Source organism: Pinus tabuliformis, chromosome 6 (genome assembly GCF_031772625.1).
Source record: "Pinus tabuliformis cultivar Carrire ecotype Pingquan chromosome 6, CPIR1, whole genome shotgun sequence".
NCBI classification, from domain to species: domain Eukaryota; kingdom Viridiplantae; phylum Streptophyta; class Pinopsida; order Pinales; family Pinaceae; genus Pinus; species Pinus tabuliformis.
In genome coordinates, this window is record NC_142292.1 from 1,856,307,800 (window position 1) to 1,856,313,071 (window position 5,272).

Here is a 5,272-nt window from a genome sequence, read left to right on the forward strand (position 1 = left end):
AAACATCTTGTTCCTACCCTGATCAACAATCAAAGGAAACTTGGAATATTTCTGACCTTGCACTTTGTCTCTATGGCGATTTTTAGCTGCTTTTGCCTTGTACTTGAGTCGACTCTTGCCCAAGCTTCTTCGCCATTGTAATGTTCCTTTTGGAAACCAGCAATGAACATTTGCTAAACCCATGCCTTCTTTGCCAAGATGCTTTGTCCTCTTCTATTTGACCTTTGCAACTTCTTGCACCGACACCTTGTTTTCAACACCGCTCAACACCAATGTTGGCTGCTACAAATGTTTTTCACCTTCTTTCAAAGGCAACCTGTTATCATTCTGAAACAACTCATTACAAATATAACCATATTTATGAAAAGTATGATTCAAAGCATCTCTTTGTTTGATCATCAACAATGTCAAGTTCTAACTTCCATTCACTAGCCTCTTCATTTGCCCTGCATTAACTAAAGAAATGTTCAGTTTCTTGCGATGAGCTATCACAATATACTTCACCCCATCTTTAAGAAAATGATATTTGTGCTCATAGCAATGAAACACCGCTTTCCTGTCATACAAATATGGACTTACCATGATAATTCCAGAAATGTCAAGTGGAACCACGTCTAACTCGACTTCATCAACAAAGTTTGCAGTAATAGCAAATCTAAAAATGCATTTCCTTGAAACCTATAAATTGTCATCCTTAACTATCCAACCCAAAGGGTATGGTTTATGGTGTGGTGCAGTTTCAAGTTTAAGCTCTTTAACTAAGTCTTCTGAAATCAGGTTTTCTTGTGATCCACTATCAAAGAGTGCATCAATCTTGGTATGATTTGAGATTACTATGACAGTGAACAACTCTTCCCGTTTGTCTTCATCTGGAGTGTTGTTGTGACTATTTGAGGAACTAGTGCTTTCAACATGTTGACCTTTCAAACCCATAGCTGTAATTTTTGTCTCATCCCCTGAATATGACCCTAAGTCTTTTTCAGCTATAGAAACAGTTTTTCCCTTCTCTTTGGCTTTCAATCTATCTGGTTTTAATTCTGGTTGAAGTTGCCAACAGTGGTCTTCATCATGGCCAGTCTTTGAACAGTTTTTACATGTGAGTTTTTCATTCTCTTTTTTGATACTTACATTCTTCTTTCCCTTCCATTTTCCTCCCTTCTCCTTTCCCTTACCCTCACTTTCACCTTTCTCCTCTATGTTTTGTTTTCCCCTTGCCTCAAGATGCGTGACTGGCACACATACTTCATCTAAGTTGCTTGGGTTAAACATAAGGATAGTATGCTGCAAATAGGAATGTAAACCTCCAATATATTTCAAGAGTGTGTCTTGTGAATTCAAGTTTACTCCCAACAATAAAACCCTCTTCCTAAACTCCTGAGTGTAGTCTTGAACAGTTTGGCCTTTTAGTTGCCTAAAATTATGCCAACTCATAATGGCTTTTTGCATATAGGCTAAAGGATAAAATTGTCTTTTAATTGCAGAAACAAATTCAACCCAAGAAATGGATATCTTACCATGGATTCACATTTCCTCTTGAGTCTTTGCTTCCCACCAAACTAGTGCAGCTCCTTCTAACCTTAGTGAAGCTAACTGGATATTTATGTCATCTTCTTAAAGGTTCTAAATTCTGTAGTATACCTCCAACTTTCGAATCCAATTGTCCAACTTTTCTGCGTTCACTTCTCCATTGTACATGGGAATTTCGAATTTTATGTCCAATTTCAGTAATGGAGTTTTTCCTTTTGGGGTTTTGGAATGAGTATGGGCAGTGGTGGTAGTAGAAGATGATGTTGTGTTAGATGGTGAAGATGATGAGGATGGTGGAGATGGAGGTGGCTTTCCACCATTCCCTTTGGAATCCTTCTTCTCATCTTTTTTGTCCTCTGATCTTCCTTCTCCATGTGGAGGTTTAGAACTCTCTCCAACCATTCTAGTGTTCCTCTCTTCATAGAGGACTTTAACCATCTCAGTCAAAGTGTAGAAAGCTTTCTTGAATTCTTCCTCTTCTGAAGAGGGACCTTCATGCTCTCTTTCTCCAGACATAATGGCTATGGATTCAAGCTCAGAAATTTGTATTGATTGCACCTCTTCAATCACTTCAGCCTCTTGTGCAATCTGTGCCTCTTCTATCTCAACTGATCGAGATGGACTTGAGGTGATTCAGGTGCTGCCTTGAGTGGTCCTTTGGGTGAGGATGGTTCTTTCTTATCCTTCTTCCTTCTTGTCCTAATCTCAGGACTAGCTATCTGTAGCTTCCCTTCTCCTCTCTGTAACTTCACCCTTGTAATCATAACAACAATTGCAACTATTGTTGTCCGTAATCATTGCTCTCTCACCTTCATACGCTCGAAAAGACACTTCTACCTGATTGTCACACGCTGTAGTGTAAGAAGCCTCTCTCTGAGTTGGAATGGGAGTATTTCTGGGAACGACTACAGAGATTACACCCTCTTTAATACTGACTCCAAGGTTCAAAGGCGTGACATCCATGAGGACGAATTGGATGCCTTCATTGTTCAAGGCTGCCCCCTGAAGTGCAGCGCCATATGCAATAGCCTCATCAGGGTTTATGCTTTTGCAAAGTTTTTTACCATGGAAGAAATCTTGAAGGAGTTCCTGTACCTTTGGAATGCGAGTAGAACCCCCTACTAAAACCACTTCATTAATTTGCTCTTTGTTCATCCTGGCGTCTTCCAGACATTGGCTGAGGATTCGCATGCACTTATCGAAGAAATCAGTATTGAGCTCTTCGAATTTGGCTCTCATAATCTTCATGTGAAAATCCAGACCCTTGTAGAGACAGTGAATATCAATCATAGTCTCTACCACTAAAGACAAATTTCTTTTTTCCCTTTTGCATTCTGAACGGAGCCTCCGAGGGCTTTGGCGCTTGTGGTCATGTCCTTTTTGTATTTTCTTTTGAAATTATCAACACAGTATTTGAGCATCCAATTGTCAAAATCTTCGCCACCCAAATGTGTGTCCCCTCCAACATCCTTCACCTCAAATTTACCTCCCTCCACAGTAACAATGGAAACATCAAAGGTAACTCCGCCAAGGTCAAAAACCAAGACGATATTTTTTCTATTGGAGGAATAAACCTAACTATGAAACCCATAAGCTATCACTGCAGCGATGGGTTCATTAATAATTTTCATGGCGTTAAGACCAACAATGTTGGCCGCATCTCTAGTAGCCTTCCTCTGAGAATCGCTAAAATAGGTCGGCACTGTGATCACGACATTCTTGACATCAGAGTTTAGGTATGCTTCGGTTGTCGTCTTCATTTTAACTAATACCATCGAAGAGATCTCTTCGTCTGCAAACATCTTCCTCTCGCCCTTATAATGAACTTGGATAACAGGCTTTCCATTGTCTCCGGCGACAACAGTGAAGGGCCATAGTTGAACGTCACTCTGCAAAGAGGAATCAGTGAACCGCCTTCCAATAATTCTCTTGGCATCGAAGACTGTGTTGTGGGGATTATTTGCAATCTGGTATTTGGAGGCATCTCCAAAAAATCTCTTAGAGGGAGTGAAGGCAACAATGGATGGAGTGGTTCGGTTTCCCTGATCATTAACGATAACCTCCACTCTATCATGCTGCGAAACTGCTACGCAGCTGTAAGTTGTTCCAACATCTATGCGGATTGCCTTGCCTTTACTCATTGCACGCACCTATGGGATTCAGAGGTTTGTATTATACCAAGGAACAAAGTTGTCACTGCATCATCCCAAGGAAAAAAACAGTCCTTCAAACTAAGCTCCAACACATTGGCAAAAAGAAAACCATGAATAACAGATTTAAGATGCAGATGAAGAAACCCTACCTAATAACTTCACTTTGTTTAAAAGTAATAGGGAGAAATCTCGCGGAAGATAGAGCAAAAGGCCCGATGGGGTCGCCTATCTAATGCCTGGAGGAGAGCCCGCTTCTACTCCCTCCGATGAGTTCACCTGTTCCCTTTGGTGCCAAATCTAACTGAATCTAGGCAGTGGATGGGCTAAATCGTAGGAGTTTAAAGTTGAACCTATCATCTGGGAGAGACCTCGCCGATTCACCTTCTCATTTATTTAAAAAACTTCAAGAGTGTCAAGGAAAAAAAAAATAACAATCAAGAACGAAAGAAAAAGAGACTCCGAACGAAATTCATTAACCAACAATTTACCTCTTATTTCTTTTATTTTTTTTATAAAACTCCGAAGAAACCTCCCACCAGGCCTGGTATTTCAAATCTTCTCTACCCGTCAAATGAAAATTTGATGACGTTTTTGCATTTTTCATGCCCTTCATTTTACGTTTTATGCAAATTTGAGAGTGTCAACCTCCCTTATCATTTTTGTTTTGACATTTTTTAATTAAATGTTTATTTAATATACACTTGTCAATAAAGCTACATTTTTTTTATAACCATTCATTTTTGAAGAGTTAGATGAATATATGCCCTTCCAAATAAAATTAAATCCAGTCTTAATCTGAACGCTGTGGTCTAAAGCATCCCACTACATTCAATATTTTTTAGATTTTGTAGTTGAAAATTATCTAACATTCCACAACGCTCAATATTTTTTAGATTTTACAGTTGAAAATTATCTAAAGCATCCCACTACACTCAATATTTTTTAGATTTTACATTTGGAAATTACAATTTCAAGATATCCCTGTCCAATTTAAGCCAAAATTAACCAAAAAAAGAATTGCCCAAAAAAAAAGAAAAACTCAAAAAAATAACCTACTTGTTGATAGAAGAAAAAATCAACATTAACCTTTTTTATAAAATCACATAGCACTAAATAAATAACAAAAACAATAAATATATTTTATGTCAACTAAGTGTCTCTTTTATATTTTATATTTGTATTATACAAAATTTTCACTGCACACAGGTACCCCTTTATTAACGCAAATGATTATAAGGATAAGAATTTCTCTTTTCTTAAAACTTTCTAGATCCAACATTAAGAAGAAAAACCAAAATTTTAACAAGTAAAACACCAACATTACAACATAAATCAATCCAACATTAAGAGGAAAAACCAATTTTAACAAGTAAAACACCAACATTACAACATAAATCAACCTTTAGTCCAGAGTAAAAACTTGTTGAAATTAGTTAGATGTCTTTGAACAAAACACCATAATAAAGACAACAAAAACATTCGTTGGATTGAAGCTAGAAATTATGCATTTTTGGTTTTTCAGGTTATCACTATCCAACTTTCCTTTCGTTAGTCTATCAACAGTTGTTTTTAACTATGACAAATCTATTAAT

The 5,272-nt window shown here is 37.6% G+C and overlaps 1 pseudogene; it reads right to left on the bottom strand.

Moving 5' to 3' along the window:
- Positions 1–500: 500 nt before the first annotated feature.
- On the bottom strand, positions 501–3,668 carry LOC149266468 (heat shock 70 kDa protein 1-like; annotated as a pseudogene).
- Positions 3,669–5,272: the final 1,604 nt, after the last annotated feature.